The following is a 22,836-nucleotide window of genomic DNA, read 5'->3' as shown; positions in this document are numbered from 1 at the left end:
GAAGGAAGGAAGGAAGGAAGGAAGGAAGGAAGGAAGGAAGGAGAAGGAAGGAGGAAGGATGGAAGGAAGGAGAAGGAAGGAGGAAGGATGGAAGGAAGGAGAAGGAAGGAGGAAGGATGGAAGGAAGGAGAAGGAAGGAGGAAGGATGGAAGGAAGGAGAAGGAAGGAGGAAGGATGGAAGGAAGGAGAAGGAAGGAAGGAGAAGGAAGGAAGGAGAAGGAAGGAAGGAAGGAAGGAAGGAAGGAAGGAAGGAAGGAAGAAGAAGGAAGGAAGGAGAAGGAAGGAAAGAGAAGGAAGGAAGGAAGGAGAAGGAAGGAAAGAGAAGGAAGGAAGGAAGGAAGGAAGGAAGGAAGGAAGGAAGGAAGGTAGGTCAGTCATCAAAGACCCGGATTCTTTCTTCTCCTGTGCTGGAGAGTTTCCCCTGAACTCTGCATCCTCAGAAAAGGGGACTCACTCAGTTCTCTGCTCCTAAGGGTCACATAAGGACCCCAACACATTATCCTCCTGTCTAACTTTATGAGATCCATTCATTTTTAAGCTTTACAGACGTATACTCCACAGGGTGGCACTGTTTGTTGAGTGACTGTCTGAAGGAATCCTTCGGCTACTGAATTCTGTCAAATTTGTGTAACAAAACTTCTTATTCTTTCCTATTCCTTTAATTTTGGATTATTTTCTGCCTCCTTCCCTTCCCCGCCTCTATTCCTTCTCTATACCTCCTTTCTTTCCCTTCCTCCTATTTCTCTCACTTCCCCGCCCCCAAGGGCATAATAATAAAATGAGGCAATGTGTCAAAAGGATCTTACATAATGGGTCCTGATTGCTTTGCCCCACAGGCTGCCTGCCCATTAGGTGTGATTCATGAACTGCAAGACCACTGGAGGAAAGCAGTTCCTGCCAGAATACTCTACAGTTGAGCTGAACCACAGGCAAACAACCAGAACCAGAAGTCCGCGATGCTCATTTGCATAGTAAAGAGCTATGTTGGGGTGAGTGAAAAAACGCATCTATTAGAGAAAGTTGTCAGGAGACCTCCAATTAAGCAGACCCTGGCCCAGTGATGACCAAGCAGGGTGAGGGGGTTAAATGCCCTATGGGGCCCTTTTGATGTCCAGAGCTAGATTACTTTCTGTCAGCTCAGTGTACCCCCCAATGTCCTGGGAGCCCTCATCATGGGAGGACATTCAGCTCATCAGGGAAGGGAGCAGAGACTGGCATTTCTAACTATGGTACCAGAACAGACACCTTCCACAATCAGACTGTTGGGCTCTTTGAATAAGATGAATTTTTAATATAAAGGCCAGCTGTGCAAGAGTTCAGCATGGAGGAAGGAGCCTGATATGTGTTCTTTATGCAAGGAGGGAAGGAAGAAAGAAGGAAAGAAAGAAAGAAAGAAAGAAAGAAAGAAAGAAAGAGAAAGAGAAAAAGAAAGAAAGAGAAAGAAAGAAAGAAAGAAAGAAAGAAAGAAAGAAAGAAAGAGAAAGAGAAAAAGAAAGAGAAAAAGAAAAAGAGAAAGAAAGAAAGAAAGAAAGAAAGAAAGAAAGAAAAACATCTCTTAAAAATAGTCTTCTATGACTATAGGTTTCATGCATGCCATTGGAGCCATTTGAAAGGATGATGTCATCAGATGAATTATGCAAACCCCGCCCCCCTGCAAAATGTGTTAAAATCATATCCTCTGGTACCTGTGAATGTGACTTTATTTGGAAATCAGGTCTTTGCTGATGTAATCAAGTCAGGAAAGTTCATACTGGATTGTGGGGGTGAAGCTAATATAAGGACTGGTGTTCTTTTTTTTAAGTTTATTTATTTTGAGAAAGAGAGAGAGCATGAGTGAGTGGGGAAGGGCAGAGAGAGAGAGAGAGAGAGAGAGAGAATCCCAAGCAGGCTCAGCCCTGTCAGTGCAGAGCCTGATGTGGTGCTCTATCCCATGAACTGTGAGGTCATGACCTGAGCTGAAATCAAGAGCCAGAGTCTCAACTGACTGAGCTACCCATGTGCCCCAAGAACTAGTTTTCTTTTTTTTTTAATTTAAATAGTTTTCTTTTTTTTTAATTTTTTTTTTTTGCATTTATTTATTTTTGAGAAACAGAGTGAGACAAAGCATGAGCAGGGGAGGGGCAGAGAGAGAAGGAGATACAGAATCCGAAGCAGGCTCCAGGCTCTGAGCCATCAGCACAGAGCCCGATGCGGAGCTCGAACTCATGAACTGTGAGATCATGACCTGAGCTGAAGTCAGACGCTCAACCGACTGAGCCACCCAGGTGCCCCAGGACTGGCTTTCTTCTAAGAGGGAAGCATGGACATACAGGGAGACAGAGGCAGAGACTGGACTGAAGACTGAAGTGCCCACAGACCAAGGAACAGCAACAGCTGCCCAGAAACCCCCAGAAAAAATTCTCGCTCAAAGCCTCCAGTAAAACCCAACATGGCTGACACCCTCATGGCGGACTTCTGGCCTCCAGAGACATGAGAGAATAAAATGGCTTCATCAAAGGCCACTGGTTTGTGGTTCTTTGTTACGGCGGCCCTAGGAAACGAATACAGCTGGGTAGGTTTGTACATTCAACCTAATTCAGTGAATGTTTTGGAGGCTGTACAGTTTCATAAAATTATGAGCATATTCACACGAACAGCAGAAGGGGCTTTCCTTTTTACTTGCTTGACACCTTCACTTGATGCTCCATTTGAATCAGAGTTCTGAAAAGATTATATTGACTTAACATCCACATTTTGCAGGTGTTTGCTGGGCACTTACGATGTGTCAGACCCTTACGGTGAGCCGGGGAGACAGCTATGAAAATCTCATCCTCACAAAAGTTAGAGTCTGGCCAGGTTGTAAGAAAGATCCGTCAAGTGTGAAGAATGCTATGTTCAGGGGAAATGAGTGGAGGTGGGAGACATGGGAATAAACGGCAGGACTTGTATTCGAGGAGAGACTCCATGATAAACTCACTTCGACAGCCCAGTGTGACTTCTGGGATCCAGACCAGAACCCAGTGACGTCCAGCTTTATGCAGATTCTGATGCTCCAGGGAGGATGTCTGAGTCATGGGTCCCCCCCCGGCACAGATTTCTGCCCGTGTGCCGCGTTCCCGAGGAGAGCGAGCTACTTTAGTTCTAGTCCCTCTGTCTTGCTGTTTACAGAGCCTCAGTGAAAGACTGGAGCCCTGGCCTAGATCCCAGGCTGTTGACTGGGGCCATAGTGCACTTGGGGTAGATTTCCTGGTTTTCTATCTGCCTGGACAGCATGGGAAGGCAGCTCTTAGGTGCTTCCTGCTGTGCTCTGCTTAGCTAGACCTCCTGGTGCACATCATACATAATCCCCAGTGTGTGTGTGTGTGTGTGTGTGTGTGTGTGTGTGTGTGTGTGTGTGTGTGTGTGTGAGAGAGAGAGAGAGAGGGAGAGAGAGAGAGAGAAGGAAGGGGAGAGGGAGAGGGAGAGAGAGAGTTGAGATTGTTGCCTCTTGAGGCTGTGTGCCTACTGTGCCCAGCTACAGCTCCGTCCATTTACCATCTATCTTGGCCTCTGCCTCTGTCCTACATAGAACAGTGTCTTGATTGATCAACCATCTTGTTTCTAACCACAGCATAAAAGACAATAGGTCTAAACCTGAACTCTTGGTTCCCTTAGCCCCCCAATTGATTTCTACCCTAGCACTCTCCAACTCAGGAAATGGACCTTTCCATTTGATTACTCAAGTAGGAGATACTCAAATACCCTCAATTTTCCCCATCTCCTACATTTAACCCTCTAAAACATATTGCTAATTTAATTTCAAGTTCATCCTCTTTCTTTACAACTTACATACCAAAGTCCTCATACAAACTATCCTATTGTTTCTCCTGGACATTCGTCACCTCCCCTGCTTGCCTATCTCTGATATTTTACAACATGGCAGTCGAGGATGTTCTTAAAAACAAATCAAATTAATTCCACTGTATAAAACACTCCACTGACTCCATGCTACTCTCCATGTTATCTTAAGCAAGTTATTCCATGCCTCTGCACCTCAGTTTATGTACCTGTAAAATGGACGCTATGGTGCTATTCCTCCCATTGGATACTTGTGACAAATAAGTTAACAAACATAAGTGCTTCAGGCACAAAGTAAAGGCTCAATAAATCTTATCATCATTATTATCATCAACACTGTTGTCAATGTTACTGTTATATTCAGAATAAAATTCAAGCCTAGAATCGTGGACCTCCGTGACCTGGCCCTACCTGTTTCTGCCCTGGAATCTCATGCACCCTGTGGCAAAATCCAGCCATCAACACTTCTTTAATCTTGTTTCTACCTCAGGACCTTTGCACATGACATTCCTTCTATCTGCTAGCTTCTCCCAATTATTGTCATGGCTGACACTATTGCCTTCCTCACAAACATCTCCAAACCTTCCCACTGTACTTGGTCTTAGTTCTATCTGTTTTCTTCATAGAAAAGGAATGGATAGATTCATAGATTTATAATTATAGTTGTTTATTTGTTTACCTCTTTGCTATTGGTCATGATGCTTCTTATCATGCCCATGAGGTCAGAGATCATGTTTATCTTGTCCATCTTATGTCTCTAGTACCTAACTTAACTCCCAATGGTTATGCAATACTGGATATTTATGAAACATCCTCAATCTACCTTCCCAACAAATTCCCACTTAACTTCCCACAGGCAGTACTGTTTTCTTCAGCCATGTGATTTTTTCTCTCCAGCTTCTGAATTTGGCCTTCTTACTTGCTCCGTGTTGTTTCTTCTGCAGAGAGATCTTTTCCCTTCTGTATCTGATAAAATCCTGCCTATTTGTCCATGCCTACTCCCATCCTGTGAACCCCAAGGTCAATCAATCCCCAGGCACATTGCCCCCACAATATCCTGTCCCCATCCTGCCATTTATCCTACATCAATATTTCCCATTTATAGATCTGTCTTTCTCTTTCTCGTTAATCTCTGAGACAAACATGAGTTATTGTGTAGAATGTATAAAAAGATTGCTTAAAGAGGTTTTGTTAGGATTATACCACCTTTGGGAAAAAGAGAGAGTGGGGGCCACTTTATTCTCAAAATCTCAAAATCAACTTTATTCTCAAAATCTCAAAAGCACCTCTAACAGTGTCTGACACAGAAGATCTACAATAAATATTTGGTGAGTGAATAAACGAGTGCATAAATATTGAAAATCTTTACTTATGGAATGTACGTCAGTCAGAGTCCTGGCAAGAAATAGATGTCACTCTCAATCAAGTTAATTGAGGGAAGTTTAATAAAAGGGCCCTTGACAAAGGTGTGGGCAGGGTTAGAGAAAACCAACACGGCTTGGTAAAACCCTGTGGGAGTATACCATCAGGATCTCTTACCACTCCTAAACCCGAAAAGGCCAGGAGAAAGTCACAAGAACCTGTTAGAGAGGGATGCCTTACAAGAGCTTTGCCTAAGACAGGGCACAACCCAGGGGCGCCTGGGTGGCTCAGTCGGTTAAGCGGCCGACTTCGGCTCAGGTCATGATCTCGCCGTCCGTGAGTTCAAGCCCCGCGTCGGGCTCTGTGCTGACAGCTCAGAGCCGGGAGCCTGTTTCAGATTCTGTGTCTCCCTTTCTCTGACCCTCCCCTGTTCATGCTCTGTCTCTCTCTGTCTCAAAAATAAATAAAAAACATTAAAAAAAAAAAAAAGACAGGGCACAACCCAAATGATAGCTTCTGAAGGAGAGAATAAGTATCCGGACTTCCCTTTGCTGACACCCACGTTTTGCTTTGCTGTTTCTGAATGTGCGTGACAAGAGAGCCCATGCATGCATTCCTAAAGCCACCCAGGAAACAAGATGGAGGGTAGATCTGGAAGGGCTGTGGGGGATGTGGGGCAGAAAGCCAGGGAATAAGACAGTAACCCCGTGAAACACAAAACACCGTTTCTTCGTCTCTACATGTAGTATCGACACCGGATCAGTAACAACAAAAAGCAGCCAGTGGCTATTATGACTCCCATTTTAGAGATGAGGCAACTGAGACACAGAAAACTGCAGCGACTTGGTCAGTCTTTCAGTCAGTAGATTGCGCAGCCAGTAAATCTGAGTCCAGACATCACACAGATAAATCTCAGTGCCCGTCAGTAGGTGGTTTCTGCTTGTTTTTGAATTGTTGTTGCTTGTTTTTCAGTGTTGATTCAGCAAGAGAGGAGGGTTGAAACAATGTGCAGTTGACCCAGTTTCTAGGCCCGCGTTTCTGACAAATTAGTTGTGAACAGTCAATAGGGGTGGGTTAGTGTCCAGGGGCATAAGATGGCAGAGCGGAATCAAATATACGTTAAAGTACAACCATCAAAATCAGGAAGTTTAATAATTTCATATTGGCATAAAACTACTGTCTCATCTATGATCCAGATTAAATGCTCATCAATTATCAGGGCACCTGGGTGGCTCAGTCTGTTACTGATTTCGACTCAGGTCACGATCTCCCAGTTTGTGGGATCGAACCCCACATCAGTCTCTGCACTGATAGCACAGAGCCTGCTTGGGATTCTCTCTCTCCCTCTCTTTCTGTCTCTCCCCAACTCACACATGCTCTCTCTCTCTCTCAAAATAAATAAATGAACATTTAAAAACATAAAATAAAATCAGAAAATCTAATATTGACACAATGCTAGTATCAAATTTAATTTTTATCAGTTGTCCCAATAATGTCCTTTGTAGCTGAGTTTTCTGGTCTGGGATCCAATCCAGGACCACATGGTGGATGGAGGTGTGAATTCCACTTCTCTTCTTTAGTCTCAAACTGTTTGTGTCCTTTACTTTTCCTTTCTTGACCTTGATTTGTGTGTGTGTGTGTGTGTGTGTGTGTGTGTGTGTGTGTGTATGTGTGTGTGTGTGTGGCAGTACGTGGCAATGACTTTGTAGAATGCCGCTCATTTTTAGCTTATGTACTATTTCTGTATGACAGATTTGGGTCACATAGTTTTAAACAGAATACAATGGACCAGGAGCTTTATGCCTCCCTTTCCAGAGGCATATTGCACAGATGTTTCCCAATGCTGGTGGCATAGTGTTAGTCCATTAGTTAAGGTGATGCTTTGCAGCTTACTCCAATGTGAAGATACTATTTTCCCTTAATGATTACTGACTTCTCTGCAGAGAGATTTTGAGTGAATGCCTCATTGGTTAGCAACCCCACCTCTTCATTGGGCAGTCCAGTTGTGGGATTGAAGACCATAGTGATTTTTAAGTTGTGTATTTAATGCTTATAGAAATAAGAATGGAGGGGCTCCTGGGTGGCTCAGTCAGTTAAGCATCTGACTTTGGTTCAGGTCATGATCTCATGGCTCATGAGTTTGAGCCCCTCATCAGGCTTTGTGCTGACAGGTCAGAGCCTGGGGCCTGCTTTGGATTCTGCGTGTGTGTGTGTGTGTGTGTGTGTGTGTGTCTTTCTCTCTGTCCCTTTCTCACTGGTGCGCTCCTTGCTCCCTTCTCTTTCTCTCTCTCTCTCTGTCTCTCTCTCTCAAAAATAAATAAACTTAGGGGCGCCTGGGTGGCGGCTTAGTTGGTTAAGCGGCCGACTTCGGCTCAGGTCATGATCTCACGGTCCGTGAGTTCGAGCCCCGCGTCGGGCTCTGTGCTGACAGCTCAGAGCCTGGAGCCTGTTTCAGATTCTATGTCTCCCTCTCTCTGACCCTCCCCCGTTCATGCTCTGTCTCTCTCTGTCTCAAAAATAAATAAACGTTAAAAAAATTTAAAAAATAAATAAACTTAAAAAATAAAAGAAAGAGGAATGGAAACAGGAGAAGATATAAGGAGAGAAGTTGATGGACAATATCACGGTACGTGGAGATAGTCAACTCTCTGATGGCCACACGGAGGTGGGCACCTGTTCAACTGGGGGCAGTGGTTCATGGCACAGTGTGTTCAAACAGTCTGACATTCTTTCTCAATAGAGAGACCACTCCGGTGTAGACATATAAACACCGACAGCCTGTCGTGCTTGTCTGCTTGGCTCATATTTCAAAGACTTGAAGCCTGTTGTACACTTAGTGTCTGCCTTTGGCATTGTCCTCTGCTGTCATACTTCCCAGTCACGAGCAGGCTCCAGTTCTGTGCCCCTGGGATGACAGTACCTCTCCTCTGCTGAGGGTTTATGAGCTGATACAAGGAAATCTTCAGAAACGTGGACTTTTGAGGCTTGTAGGAAGACTAAGACAACAGAGACAAAAGTTATTTTGTTGGTAGGGACAGAGGTCCTCACCAGGTCCCTGCCTGCCGTGTCACTCGTTATGCAGGCACTTTCTCAAACACCAGATCACTAAAGTCCCAATGACTGATAAGCCATATTTAGAAATACAAGAGACTGTCATCCAAATATCTCAAGGAAAAGAGAATGCAAGCATTCAGCCTATGTGTAGAAGAAGGATTCACTTTTAAAATTTATCCTGCCATAACTGAGATGTACTATGTCACCATTCCTGTGAATCTATGCATCTTTGAACAATAGTTGTTGGGGAAAACAATCCAGGTGCCAGTATTATTTTTCTGTCCTTCCGTCTGTCCTCTTCAGAAACACAGTATTATTTAGAAAAATCTTAGAACAGGGCACGCTATTTACAAAGTAAGCACTCCTCTGAGACCTTCGCAGGCTTCCATCATGCAGATAGGCTCTTCCCGCTGGGGAACCGAGGACTCCGGTCACAAGACGAGTCCACAGAACAGACCCTGAGGCTCTTTCTGAAACATCGTGTACGGTAGATGGTAAAGTGTTGAAGATATTTTAAGACATTACAACAAATGGATATATAAATAATTATAATGCAGAAGTGAAATGGCTTTTTAAGATTAAAGTTATTTCTACACAATACAACACAGAAGGTCTTACCATATGCAGCTTCAGGACCCCTGAGAAGCCCACAGCCCAGGAGCCTGTGTGAACACCCCTTAAGTGTCAGAGAAACACCAGGAAAGCACTTCATGGATTCCTTCACATATTCTTAAAAACGATGTTACAGCTTCATCTTCCAATCTTTCTCCAATTTTTGTTTTCTCCCTTCTTTTCTTCCCTCCTTCCATCCTTTATTTATACCGAGTGTTTAGTGAGCATGTACTTGGTGCCAGGCAGCGTGCTGAGTTTAGTGGATACAGCAATGAATGCAGCTGGAATTCCCTCCCAGAGCATTTGATCTAGTGGACGGGAAGAGAGCCAATCCACAAATAAGCCAAACACAAACACTGTGTATTTAAGGTCGTAGTTATGTTTGAACAGTGATATATGCCAAGATGAAAAATGTTAACATGTCATGAAAAAGAAAGCCCTGTAAGGTGGTTGGGGGCTGGGGTGGAGCCTTCGGGGAGAGACTCTGAGGGTGTGGAATAGAACAAGGGTTTCAAGGTGAGAAGCCCCTTCAGGAAATCCTGGGGAAAGGCCCGTCCTGCCAGCTGGCTTGAGGAGTGACAAGCCAGGGATGAATCAGGGGCAGGTGGGGGAGGACCAGTGAGGCTGGAGAGAATGCGGCATGGGGAGGGGGTGGAGGACGAGTCGGGGAGGGAGCGGGGACATCAGGAAGAGTCTGGAAGAACGCCATAAAGACACAGACAGCATTAGTAAAATGAGAAGAATGGTTTATTTAAAGATTTTTTTAATGTTTATTTCTGAAAGAGATAGAGAGAGAGTGTGCAAGCCAGGGAGGGGCTGGGGGGGGGGCACAGTGCAGAGGATCCATAGCAGGCTCTGTGCTGACAGCTGAGAGCCCGATGTGGGGCTCGAACCCACAAACCGTGAGATCGTGACCTGAGTCGAAGTCGGACACTTAACCGACTGCTCCACCCAGGAGCCCCAAGAATGGGTTATTTAGTACATATTTTATCACAATATAATGTGTTATGGTTCAGTTCAGAAACGTTAAGTGAATTTCTCAAACTCACGGTACGACTTCCAGTCAATTCCGAACTTGTGCCCCTGGATGTTGCTGCCCCTCAGGAGGCTGAATGACTTGGTCAAAACCGCAGGTACATTAATGGAAAAAGCATCCTTAAGTTTGGGCTTTTGGGCTATGAGTCCTTTCTGTTTGCACCTTTATACATCCTTGGGGAAAAAAGGTCATTTATTGTCCCAGCCAGTTAAGTGAGGACTGTTTTTCTTTCGAAGAAGAGCATGAGAAAGATTTCCAGACGCGCTTCAAAAATAAAGGCCAAAAAGATTGAAGGCTCATGAAATCTAGGAATAACCATTCTGCTGAGAATAAAAAAAAAAACCAAAATCGCTTGTTGCTAGGGATTGGCTGGATGATGGCCCAGAGACTCAAGTCCAGGGGGGACGCTCTTGGACACTCCCTGTCGGTGGGCATGACCATATCCTGGGGAGGTGCACAGCAGACCGGTCGACCTACCGGTGTTGCTTTATTTCTGCACTTTTAAACATCCCTGGGACGGGCAGAGTCCTGCTCTTCTCCACAGGCTCCCAAGCTCCGCTATGGCACTGATGAAAGGGTTTGCACTTATGGAGAGTTAGAAGATTCCAGAATACTAGCACTTGAATGTCCAGCCTCTTTTTATACAGAGGATGAGACAGGTATAAAGAGATGAAGAGACTTGCCCAGAGCAACCACCAGAACTTTTCAGAATGGAAGTCCAGAGCCCTTTCAAGCTGTCTCATTGCAAAAAAAGAGGACAGTATTCCTAAGTATCATTGAAAAGTATCCTAATATATATATGTGTGTGTGTGTATATATATACATATATACTATATATGTGTATTATATATGTATATATATGTTATATATACATATATATGTATACATACATATACATACATATATATGTATATATACATATATACACATTTATATATTATATATGCACACACACATAATATATTATATTATGTATACACACACACATATATATAAAATCCAGGATGTATAGGATTTAGTAGTACAGAAAATGACACTATCTTTGTAAACTATGAGAATATGAGCAGAGCCCTCCTCTGATAAAGACGTGACAGAAAGACAGTGCCAAGGTCACTATCAGTAGTTACTCCTGTTCTCTAAGTATGGAGAAAATTTTGTTTCCTTCTTTGTCCTTTTCTGATTTTCCCTAAATTTCTGAAAATTATGTGAAATATTTGTGGGAGGAAAACAAAACCAAATAAGGTTGATAAACAGTTTTTGTTAAAAACAAAACCAGCTAACGGAGAATTGATGTTGCCTTTTCATACCAGCCCGTCTTTTATTTTTTCATACAGCAAAGTAAAAACACAGAAGTTTCATATCGCCACTTATTATTTGCAAAATGGAATGCCACACAGTGCAAAGCTATTCTGCCAGGAGCGTCTTCCGTTATGCACGAACATTTTGAATGAAAGCACTTTTAAATCATCATTTTCCCCCCAAACAGCTGCTTTATATTCTCTATTTTTTTTCAAATTCTGGGAGACAAATAGCTCTAATTTTTTTCTGAATTTGTGTTATATTGTGTAGGTATACCATTGATGGCCAGCAGTATGTCTATTAATTCTCAACAACCATTGAGAGGCATCGAATGATCGTGGATGTCTAACAAGGTCCTGGAACAAAGTAGGTGCTCAGTAAATATTCTTGAAAGAAAGAAAGAATGGGAGGGAGGGAAGAAGCGGGGAAGGACGAAGGAAGTGACTGGAGGTATCAATGAGAAATTTTGAAAAGGAACCACAGAACCACCCAACAAGCAAAAAGCAAAACCGGTAAATCTCAGTTGTGCTTCATGAGACCCGAGTTTGAATCCTAGCTCGGGCACAAAACCAACACCATGATAATGGGAACGACATTTAGTTTTATCAGTCTGTTTCCTCCTGGATAAAGTGCAGGTAATATAAACAATAAATTTGTAGATGCACTATGGTTATTACTTAAGATAAACCAAGAAAATGCTGTTTTTGTAAATTGTGTTGTGTGACTATTATAAAGGTCATTAATCAAAATCCTATTGTTGGTATTATCCCAGCCCAATGCCTGGCACATTATAGACATTTACTCAATAACCATAAGCCCAGTAAATGACTGATTGAGTGAATAAAAGTTAGACAAATGAAATGCCTGGCTGAAGTTGTAAAAAGAGAGACATTAAAATCAAAATCTCCTGGCTAGAGGTTCAATGTGATCCCCTCTGTGTTTGAAGTCTATGATCGGGCTTTTATACCTGGATTCTCTTCCTATCTAGGTGTTCTTCTTATGCAAATCTTTAGTAGAGTCTGAAATTCAGATTCAAATACACAGTTTTGGTGTTTAATGCAGTCTTGATTAATTGCAGTTCTTACTAATTTCAAGTTGGAAAAATCAAGGGATGTTATTCAATTAGGTTTGTTTTTCTATAGATAATAGTCTATCCACAGTATAATGTAATGCTAGAAATCTGATATTTTGTTAATGCAGATATCAACCGTTATTCACACAGTGGGTTTCCCTGCAATCTATTGGCCTTATGCCAAATTTGTTTATTTCTTAATTTTCTGTATGTGTGGGCTAGTTTTTATGGGCTATAACCATGAAAACTGCATTCGAAAGATCATTGATCCATGATTCAAGTACAGTGTTAGGGCTTGGGGAAACAAAAGTGAGAAGAATGATATTTAACAGATTTCTATCCACTGAGAGAATTGTCATGCAGATCAACAGGTTATAAAGTGTCGTAAATGCATTTACAGAAAATAGTAAGGAGAAGTGTACATTAGACACCATGCCTGAAGATTTCCAGTGAGGGTTTCTCGCCTTTGATGGAGAGGTGGACCAAAAAAGGATTTCTGGGGTAGTGTTTTCCAAGTTCAGTCTTGCAGGATATATAGGGGGAATATGGTCAAATAACGATGGAGAAATCGTTCTAGATGTGAAGTCAAACTTGAACCCAAGCTCAGAGATATGGAACTGCTGAAAATCCAGTGGTTTGCCATGGCAGGAAGATTAAGTGGGAGACTTAAGTGGTCTTTCCAAAGGAGGAAAATTCCTGTGTTCCATGAAGAGAAGATTGGATTTCCCTCTCAGGCAGAGAGAAATTCTTTGGAATTTCTGAAGGATTTTAAGCTGGGTGTTGGACCATGTTATATGTTTGCAGATATGATGGACATAGCAAAATCTCTAGTTTCATAGTTTTTTTCCAATCATATGTTAAGCATTTATTTCCCCCAATTTCAAGAAGTATGAAAGTTTTAGATGTCAGCTAAGGTTTGAATCCTTTCTAAATGAACCCACTGATAATTCGTCCACAGTACATAATTGTCATAAGGGAGGATCAGTGCAGTCAGGCGCAGAGAATGAAAAGTCCTGACTGTCAGGCTTCTAATTCTGGACTTTGGGCTTCCAATGATCTAGTTCACTGGCATAGACAATGGGCTTATAAAAATCTTTTATTTCCTGGCACATTTCCTTTTCTTTTTTTTTTTTCCTTCTCCTGGTGAAATGAGAAAAAAAAAAAACTCACTGATGCTAAAACAGCAGCTGAAAATGTTTAGAACGCAAGAGATTTAGATGTAGTATCAGGGATCTCCCCCTGTCTCCCTGTACCCCAACGATGAAGTGATGGAAAGAAAACAGATGGGGGGACCCAAATGTCAATCAAATTTGTCTCTTGCTCTTGAGTAAGATGAAAATACATGGCAATTTCCATATGGAAGCCTCCCCCCACCCCACCATTGTGGCAACTAAAGAACAGGATTGGTAGTGAGTTCTATCTATTGTATCAGGAATAGTCAGGAAAGACTGGACACAGTCCAGGCATTCTTTGCAGCCTCACAAGGGGAGAGGAGAGTACCTGAATATTCCTTATGCTCACAGTCAGGGAGAGAGCACTGTTGAGCTCAAAATTAGTTGAGAGACAGAGCTAACTGACAGGATGGAAAAAATATCAATTATCGGGATGAATATGTGTGTAAGAGGTGGCAGAGAAAACCATTCCTCCAGAAGTGATGCCGTCACTTCTCGGTGGGTGGGACCACATGGACACTTCTGGTCACCGATGTACATAAATCCTTCTCCAAACATTAGAATCAACCACAGGGATCAGGAAGAGGCTATAAGGTGACACAAATTATACTTTATTGAATTAAATCTATGTGGAACTGCCTAGGTTGAGTTCTCTGCTATCATGTGCAAATAGGCTCAAGATAAAAATGCAGGAAGACAAATAAACTTCCAGAAAGACAAGAAAAGTCCAACATCAGGATGACATTCAATAAAGGTAGAAGTGTTTCTGAATCTACTTGGACCAGTTACAAAACCACATTCTCCAGCGAGATTTTGTTTGTAATAAAGTTGATATTTTTTATCTCTATCCACTTAAAAATTTTTATTTAAGTGAAAATAAATAAAAAATATTTAAATATTTAAATATTTATAAATAAAAAAATAAAAAATTATTTAAATAAAATTAAAAAAATTTATTTTTATTTTATTTTGAACTTCCTTGGGAAATAGGATACTGTCAGTTGCTTTTTCCAGGTCCTAGATCTAGTGATGGTAATGGAAATTCACAAATAACCCAATGGGAAGTGGGGCTTTAGTGTTTTGATGGGCAAATAAACAGTAAATGCAGACTACCACAGAAGAAGTCAGGGTAGTCTGGGAGGGAGAAGAGTGTCTGTAGGAAGAAAATGGTACTTACTCTTGGAAGATGAAGAGATGAGGCAGTCAACATGGAGAGAGCATTCTAGGGAAAGGATCCATGTGAAAAAAGGCAGGGAGGCTTCACACAGCCTCCATTTTTGAGACTCAGAGCCAGTTTCTATGACCAGAGTGTATAGCATTCGAGTGGGGGAGGGCACTCCAAGGGAGATCATAAACAACCTGTAAACTATACTCAGTGGGTATATAGGTTAAAAGCTACCAATTTTGAGGGCAAATGCCGGGTGATTTTCACACTACAGTAAAACCTTGGTTTGCAAGCGTAATTCCTTCAGGAATCTTGCTCATCATTCAAAGCACTTATACATCAAAGCCAATTTACCCATAAGAAATAATGGAAACTCAGAGGGTCCATTCCACAACCCAAAAACATTCAAATAAAAATGATTACAATACCATTAGGTAATACATTTACCTTTGAAAACCTTCATGGCTGGTGTGGGGGAAACAAGAGAGAAGAGGGTTATTATGTAGAGATTTTCACTATCACGAATGGAATCACTGGTATCTATTGGCTCAATGGAATCTTTTTCTTTTTGTGCAACTTTAGCAAGGAATGTATCCAATGACACTTGCTTTTGCCTCCTTTTGAAAATTTCATGGAAATGTGACATTGCATTGATGATCACCCACAATCCTGCAGAAAGAGAGAGAGAGAGAGGGAGAGAGACAAAACAATTGGCTCAATTGTGATCAAGGGACATTCGGCATCACGTACTACTCATACTGCAAGACGTGGCTCATTTATCAAGTTGAATTTTATTAGAAATGTTTGTTTGTCTTACAGAACACTCACAGAACAAGTTGCTCATAGTCCAAAGTTTTCCCGAAGTTCTAAAGGCTTGGCTAGAGAAATACTCAAACTGTAGAGACAGAATATGATGTGTAGAGATGGCTCATGGTCATTTAGTTTTAGACGGATCATAAGTGACTTTAAAAAAACTTGTCTCAGTTCTAGCAAGATAGCCTTATAAATCAATAATGAGAATTAACATTAAATGGACTCTCCAAATTATCTAAATGAAGGCTTCTTGCCTTCAGGCATAACTGATAGATTTCTATGCAGACCTAACTGGAAAATGATCACAGACTGTCCGTCAACACTGAGTAGCTAAGAGGACATATTTCAGAACATATTGCAATAGGGAAGGGTAAGTCTCACATATGGGTCAATTTGGTTGAGAATATACAAGGAGAAATTATTTAAAATACGTATTTTCATCCTGGAAAAGAGTGTTGTGGGAAAATGTCTGTTTCAGACATGGCGTACAGGCCTTGGTGGACCAGCTTGTATGGCTGCCTCCTCTGTAAAGTTTTCCCAAGTTATTACCCAACCCTGCACCCAGGCTGTGCTTTACTCACTGAGCTCATGCAGTCCCGCTAGCTCTCTAGCCACAGGGCCGGGACAATCCTCCCACATTTTTAATGACATTATCAAAGGTACCTGGCTCTCATGAAATTTTTTCATGCATAATAATGGAAAGTTTAGAGTGTTGTATAGTTTATCAAATGCACAATTTTTAAAAAGTAGAATGTCACGTTCTTTTCCTATTTTTTATGGAAACCCAGAACCACGTCAATCAAGCCTCTGGCTCATAACACAGCATTGGTTCAAGCATAGCCCTGTTTGCCGTTGTTCAATCTTCAGACTTCCCTCCATTCCTAAGATGATATAATTTTATATTGTTATTTATTATGGAAATGTATATAATGCATACATGTATGATTTAAAAATTTTCTAAGTTTGTTTTGTGAGAAAGAGAGAGAGTGAGAGTGCACAAGGTGGGGGGAGGGACAGAGAGAAGGAGAGACAGAATCCCAAACAGGCTTCGCACTGTCAGCTCAGAGCCCAGTGTGGGGTTCGAATTCACAAACCATGAGATCATGACCTGAGCTGAGATCAAGAGTGGGACACTTAACCAACTGTACCACCCAGGTCCCCTGTGATTTTTATAAATAAGAAAATGAACACACCTATATTTTCCATCCAAACCAAGTTCTAGAAGATAGCCAATAACTTTGGTCTCTCTTTAAGTTCTAACCTCATCTCATATCCTACCTCCCCACTGGTGTACATGAGGTTGTCAATTCAATTTAAGTTAATGTTCACTTATTTGGCACTTATGTTGGGCCATCCACTTGTGATGTATTAATCTCACACGTTTATAGAAAACCTACTATATGCTGGCTGGTGGCAGATTAGACTTGGCTGTGACTTTTATCTGACTTATAGTCCGGTAATGACAAAACACTACTAAATGCTAACCTACTCTAACTCAATGCTAAACTACCATAGAAACACTTGTGGTTCCTGTCCTAGCACTGCATAGAGTCCAGACACATAGAAATTCTGGTTAAACTCTTGCCTGTTATTTTCAACACATCTCTTCCCGTGTTTGTTTGTTTTCTTATTCAAAGCACACGATTTACGTTGACAAGGCCAAGTGAGCAAGTTATCTGGGATCTGAACATGCTTGCATTCTGATTCCACACTGTTGAGATTTTCAAACTGGGGCAAATCAATTCATTTCTCCAATGCCTGTTTATGTTTTTCTTTTTGGTTCTGTTTGAAATAATTCCTGCTTGCCAACTTTGGAACAATGAATAGTTTTGTGAGTTATACTAAGTAGTCGTGAAAGTCTCTTAGAAAACGTAAAACGAACATGAATATCATTTAATATTATATATAGCATGCGGTTTTGTGCAGACTCTTGTCTCGTCTCGTCCACTGATCATCTCATGAAATTGTGACCTGCGTTCCCAACAGGTGTCCCCACATCTTTCTACCTTTTGTTTGCTGCTGGAATGTCCTTTTTCTCCCCCAAGTCCAGAAATCACATTCATCCTAAGCTTGTTTTCCAGAATCTGAAGCACTCAGATCTTGATTATACACAAGACATAACAAAAAGCCTCCTTCTCTATGAAACCTACCTTCCTCTTTCCCCATCCCCATCATGAGTCAAACTGAGACACTAATGAGCTCCGTTAAGTCACTTACAGTCTATTCTGGGGAGGAGCATGCATAATGGAAGACAGAAGTGGCCCTGACTTGGTGACTTTAGGACATAGTTGTTAGGAGACTGTGTGGACATTGGGTGGGGGGAGCAATATTCAATCAAAACACAGGTTTGAGATTCTAGCTGAAATCCAGTCCTGTCCAGGTAAGATCTGATTGGACAAAGATGATTAGGCAGAGACCCAATGTGTATCTGCTCTAACACCGTGGCTTGAACGGTAGGAGCATAAATATTGTTGTGAATGTCCACTGGTAGACCATAAGATCCTATGCCAAAAGACCCCCAAATACATGCCTTATCTGTGCCCCTTAGAGAAAACAACACACAGTTCCAGTAACTAATATCTGAATGTGCTTATGGCCAATTTTGTCACAACTTTTCAAAAGTAGTTTTAAAAGTGACTAATATTTGATATTTTTAAACTAAAATTAGTGCATAACTAGAATTTCCTGAAGACTCCAATTTCATATTCTAACAAAAAACTGTGGTTGCCATGCAACACTTTGTCTGCAATATTGCAAACTTCCCACTGTGCATACGTAATCAGAGATAATTGGGATTCTCATAATTTTGTTCTGAAGTATGTCATCTGTACTGTCTCGGGTTGGTTGAGAATTTTGATTGCTGCTATTTTGGTCGTCATTAATATATATGATGGATGGATTACAGTTTGGCTTAATTTTGCTGATCATTCTGTTCTCATATAATTACTGTGTTTTTAAGGCTCTGACTCCTATTTGTTCTTTTCTATATCTTTGCCATCAATGAGTTACTTCTCTTTTTTTCTACATCAAAATTGGGAAAGAGTACAAGAGATGGTCATTGTTATATAAGGGATTCTACTGCCCCTACTTGGCCTATTAAGATCCTGTCAGGCCCAGGTACCCTGTTTTCAGGGCTGCTGACTGCTTCCAAGGAGGGCATGTGAGACCCCTACATGTGGAACCAGCAAGAAAGGTTGCTGTGAACTGTGGGGAGGAAAGAGCCTCTCTACATCTGATTTGTAACACTCAACATCAAGAGACCATAAGGCAGATCATGGACATGTTGGTCACCACATGGAACCTGCTGGTGATCGTAGCCAGGCCAAAATAAGTTAAAAAAAAAAGTCAGACAGAAAGAAATTCAAAAGAACCTTTGGGCACTGTATCTACTTATGAGCAGAGAAAACCCTACATATCCACTCATCATGGTGTTTTTTGTTTGTTTTTCGTTTGTACATTAGTTGAATTTCTGCTACTTGCAAGCGAAAGTCTTTAAAAAAATTTTTTTAACGTTTATTTATTTTTGAGAGACAGAGCACAAACACTGGAGGGGCAGAGAGAGAGAGGGAGACACAGAATAAGAAGCAGGATCTCTGCTGAAAGCTCAGAGCCCCACATGGAGTTCGAACTCACAAACTGTGAGATCGTGACTTGAGCTGAAGTCAGACGCTTTACCTACTGAGCCACCCAGGTGCCCCCAAAACAAAAGTCATTAATAAATGTGGTCTGTATGCTTCCACAGCCAAGTTCTTCCTACCAGGGCAGAAATTCCACTGACTATCCTCCCTGGCCCCACGGAACAGAATGTAGTGAGAGACAGAGAGGTAGAGAAGGTGGTGAATTATGAACAACCCTACTTTGGATTAGCCTACCTCCTCTCCCTCCTCATTGCCTTTGGGATGCTTTTTCTCACACCAGTATGACATTCTACTGTTTGTTGGAGACAATTGACAAAATTCGAACTTGGTTCCGGAGATGACGGGAGCGGGTCCCTTTCGGGTGACGGTTCTTAGAGACGTGAGTCCCTGTGGAGGCAGGGGGGCAAAGGAAGAGCAGCGGAGATGGGAAGAGAAGCAGAAGCCATGGACCAGACAGTGAGTCCTCTGGGTGTCTGCCGTCATGTCTGAAGGTAGCTTCGGAACCTCTGCCCTCTGGGAAACAAGAGACAAGACTCCTTTCTTCCTATACCAGTCTGAATTGGTTGTGGATCATTTGTGTCCAAAAGGGAGCAGATGATACGAAGCAGTGCAGAGGATGCCTCCCCATGACATGCTGCTTTGACGTGTTGACTCTTTCGAATTAAAGTTATTTAAGAAACAGCCAATGCAAGAGGGACACTGATCTCCTCTGTCCTCCTGAAAGCAGGAAATAACTCTCCCATGGGAAAGATCCCCTCCCCGTACCAGGGGCAAAGTCAACCTCACCCCCAGAGAGAGGGAGACGATGCAGCTGTGACAGCCATGTAAACAAACTTGGTTACTTCCTCACTAGTTCGCTACACCAAGCCAAACCCCTCCATCTTGTCCTTTTGTTACAAATCCATTGTCTGTCTTAGAGGTGTACAAGCTATCTGCTTTGTTCACTTCTTTCAGTCTCGTATTTTTTTATGGGCTCCCATACATATGAAATTAAAGTTGCTTTTCTCCTAGTCATCTGTCTTCTATCAACTTAATTATTAGACCAGCCAAAGAACCTGGAAGGACAGAAGGGAACAGTTTTCCTCCCCTACAGTTAGCACAGCAGAGACAACTAAAGCTGTTTTCATGGGAAACACATCCTTTCTTCAAAACTTCTAGCTGCTCTGTTATTCCGCAGAACTTGGACCCACTTCTATGATTCTCCCCAAACATTTGCCTCCGATTCAGGGGCCATTTCACCTGCTTGTCTGGCAGGATGTGCACCAGCCCTTAAAGCAGCAGCAGGCTGTTGAGGGTAGAGTATGCATTCCCTCACTAGGAGGGACCAGACAATCCGGCATCTTCGGCCCAAGAACACGTCACTTTGAGAAACAATTTGGTTATGGTTATCTCTTAAAACTTTACATTTTTAGCTCAGAATCATTCACTGTTAAAAAAAAAAAAAAGGAGGATGAGCACAGAATGATCTCTGTACTCAAGGTATTTAAAAAAAAATGATCCCTCTTGCTCAGGAAACACTTATACAGATCGCGAGTGTTCTGTGGCAATCCCAGAACATCATGGGCTCCCTCAGCAAGAAGCCACCTGCACAGTCATCCTTCCTGACCTCCACACCTGACGCTTCATGCAGGAATTTCTCTACCATGTTCCCAAAATATGTCTGCCCTGCCTTTGGGTGGTTGACACAAAATATGTCCTTGTTTCAGAAGGTAGTGCGTTCACTTGTGAGACTTCCCAGATGCACGGATAACTTGCCTTTCTTCAGCTTACACTCACTGGTCTGGACTCTTCTGGGAACACAGAGAACCAGTCTGCGTGCTTCTCCTCTTGAACATCCCCGTGTAGCAGAAACGCTTTCCATGCTCAACCCCCCCACTGTCTGCCTACATGCTCCCGTGGTCTTATTTTGTCCAATTTGGACATTTCCTTTCATTATTCATTTTATCGGTGGCTCTCATATAAACACAACCAGTGAACAGTAAAATCCCCAGGGATTTATAAACATATAAATGCACATACATCCTCCCAGACTTGATAAATCGGGTTCTTTCTCTGCTGCTTTACCTGTGTTAAAACAAAATCCCTTGTGATTCTGATGAGTACCTTAGTTAGAATGAGTTACTGATTTGTATAACATCCATTACAGACATTGATATGCTTGTCTCTCTGACCCTATTTATTTGGGTTGATGTGTCTGTTGATTATTGGTGCCCAGACAAGGCGATTTCTCTCTCTCCTTATCTATAATAGTGACTGTATCTAAAAGCTGTTGTGAAAAGTAAACACTTAGAACAGCACCTGGCATATGGGAAGCATTCAATTAACACATCCTCTTACTCTCTAGCACTGAATGATCATTGGGAATTCTCCCTGAAAAGAGAGTGCGTTTAATGCACCTTCACCCTGGTGTTTCCACTGATTGTCCAAGGGACCACATGTAAGAGCTCTGTTCCTTCTTTGGATGCCAAATTTTCCACTATTTGAGGAAAGAAATCAGCCCCCTATTTCCCCAAGACATTGCTGTTGCTTCTAAACGGAAATCAATCCGTGTAAACAAGAAGGGTGGAAACAAACACTTATCGAGCTCCTGCTGTGTGTCAGACACCGTACTGTTTTTAAAGTCTTTTTAATGTATTTATTTTCTCATTTCGTTCTCAAAACAATCAAAGAAAATAACTGCTACAACAACCCAGAAGAAAAATGAGCCAAAGAGAAGTGAATCTGAAGGATATTATTCCAGGTTCTGTCTGCCTCTAGTGCCCCCGATCTTTTCTTCCATAGCGACAGCAATCAACAGGCAAGAAGCATCCCCAAGGGCAGTGTCCCATTCATCACAGGCACACGTGCAAAGCACCAGCTTGTGCGAAGCCATTTAAAAACTCATTTCAACCGAGGAGAAGCCTAATGGGTTTGGAAGAGGTCAATTCAGGCGAACAGATGAGCCAAGCATTGCCTGTGATATTTTAAGATGATAATTAATCACCCTTAATATCGCAACCATCTAAATATTGCAGGCATTTGCTCTCAATCCTTACCTAATTCTGATGGCTTCTCATAAGGAGATTCATTTTGAAAATGACCATTTCCTTAATGTAGTGGAAATACATTTCAACTTTCTGTCTGCGTCAAACCCAGCCCCGATGAATTTGAGATTTAACTTAGTAAGTCGCTGAATGGGGCAACAGAGATGAAGGGGTTGAATGAAATGGTTCCTTCATACTCCCCTTCTTTTTGCTTCAATTCTTAGAATTAGTCATGAGATCTCTACACATGTAAAAAATTAAATGTGGAAATTTCCTCCAGCCCAAAAAACAAGGTGCTCGAAGCAAGGTATACAAGGAATTGGCCCGTGGCTTGAACAACTCCCCTTGTCCTGACAGATTCCACGGAGGTCGTACAGGCAGCTCTGAGAGGTAGGAACATACCCTTACCGTTGAGTCTGTCCACAGAGCAGTGCCTTTCCCCAGATCCTCTCTTTTTCAAACCCTACCAGTCCTTCCATCTTCCGCTCAGATGCCACCTCCTTCAAGAAGCCGGCTCAGATACTCAACCTGATGTGGTCTCATGGCCTTCTGGAAACACACACAGGACACTTTGCTCTGACCCGTGGTTGTCTGGGTTGTGTTCTCTCCTTACTAGGTCTGCTCATGAGCATCACTGTTGTTCTTCTTGCTATGTCGTCCTGGAGATAAAATGCGTGTGTTATTCCCCTTGGTCCCCTGAGTCCAGCAAGGTAAGGTTGCTCTCTCAGTGATAGTAGAATTGACCTCTCTCCATCTGCCTTTCAGAGCCAGCCT

At 42.2% G+C, this 22,836-nt stretch overlaps 1 long non-coding RNA gene across 1 annotated transcript in view; it reads left to right on the top strand.

Annotated features, from left to right (window-relative positions):
• The first annotated feature begins 842 nt into the window (after nucleotides 1–842).
• Nucleotides 843–22,836, top strand: part of LOC122211218 — a 53,318-nt gene continuing 31,324 nt past the window's right edge. The window contains exons 1-2 of the long non-coding RNA XR_006198568.1: nucleotides 843–989; nucleotides 11,450–11,545. This is a non-coding gene — a long non-coding RNA (uncharacterized LOC122211218). The remainder of the gene's footprint in view (nucleotides 990–11,449; nucleotides 11,546–22,836) is intronic.

Source organism: Panthera leo, chromosome F2, assembly GCF_018350215.1.
Source record: "Panthera leo isolate Ple1 chromosome F2, P.leo_Ple1_pat1.1, whole genome shotgun sequence".
NCBI classification, from domain to species: Eukaryota; Metazoa; Chordata; class Mammalia; order Carnivora; family Felidae; genus Panthera; species Panthera leo.
This window is presented reverse-complemented; position numbering and strand designations above follow the sequence as displayed.